This window comes from Penaeus monodon, chromosome 26 (assembly GCF_015228065.2).
Source record: "Penaeus monodon isolate SGIC_2016 chromosome 26, NSTDA_Pmon_1, whole genome shotgun sequence".
Taxonomy (NCBI): domain Eukaryota; kingdom Metazoa; phylum Arthropoda; class Malacostraca; order Decapoda; family Penaeidae; genus Penaeus; species Penaeus monodon.
This window is the reverse complement of record NC_051411.1, coordinates 35,447,537-35,448,578: the sequence shown is the minus strand read 5'-3', so window position 1 is coordinate 35,448,578 and position 1,042 is coordinate 35,447,537. Positions and strand designations below refer to the sequence as shown.

Genomic DNA, 1,042 nt, shown 5'->3' with positions numbered 1-1,042 from the left:
GCTACCAGACCTTAGTTACAAGGGGCATTAAAAAAGACCCCAAAATCTTAACCCAGCAAAGATTTACAGGGTTAAGGCACCCTTATTAGGGACTTAGGCGGCGGAAGCCTTTTTACGTAATTGAATATGCAGGTTGTTTGCAGTTATATGTTCCATAAGTTTAAGCCAAGTGAGAACTAAGAAGTTCCTGGGGGCTGCATAACTGTTACCCGTCACTTGGACAAATGTGGGGGATTTTTATAAACCCTGGAGTTTTGTAACTAGGTGCAAGTAAAGGAGCCCTTTTTGTAAAGTATTTTTATTGAAGCAAACACTAAAAGTATCCTTTACCACTTTCTGGTGTATTTAAAGAACAGCTTCACTTCCGCAACAGCACTTGCCACGAAGTGGCATCTAGCACAAACCTTCATTCCTGAAGCCTCCAAATACCTGTTCCTGAAACACAGGAATCATTTATATCCAAAATGTACTCTTAAACACTGAAAAGTTTAATAAAATTCTATCCATACAAAAAATACTTTCATAAGCCAATAAACACAAGATTCAAAGAACATTCACCTAGACGTCTTGTTGAAGAGAGCGATCCTTACCTGTTACTGACGAGTGTGTCGATTATACCCTCAGACATCAGTTTGTCCCGCTTTGTCGAGTGACGTCACCTTAGTTTGTAACCAATCAGCTGTAAGGTATTTCAAACAGCGTCACCCACTTTTAACTACCACTTCTGTGTTTAAGCTCGTTTCATGCTAACAATCTCCTCAGGTATCATGATATGAAATTAAGCGGAGCAAATGAAGAGTTTGTTTGGATGATAATAATTTATTTGTTTATAAATGCTTCTCGAAACACCATAGTTCTATCACCTTTGCTCTGTCGTGCATTGTTTACCTTATTATCTTCTCTCCCTTTGGATACTGGCGCATTTTCTTTTCACTTTTGCCTTTACCATTGTCCATATCATAATCACAAGTCCCTCCCTCCCCATACTCATTTATGAATCACCAATTATCAGGTTAACGGGAGTGATACGTAGCATTTCGTT

The 1,042-nt window shown here is 38.9% G+C and overlaps 1 long non-coding RNA gene across 1 annotated transcript in view; it reads right to left on the bottom strand.

The window, feature by feature from the left end:
* Positions 1 to 282: 282 nt before the first annotated feature.
* Positions 283 to 1,042, bottom strand: part of LOC119589771 — a 776-nt gene continuing 16 nt past the window's right edge. Inside the window, exons 1-3 of the long non-coding RNA XR_005230204.1 lie at positions 889 to 1,042; positions 559 to 679; positions 283 to 435 (exon numbers count right to left, since the gene is read on the bottom strand). The exon at positions 889 to 1,042 is cut by the window's right edge and continues 16 nt beyond it. This is a non-coding gene — a long non-coding RNA (uncharacterized LOC119589771). The remainder of the gene's footprint in view (positions 436 to 558; positions 680 to 888) is intronic.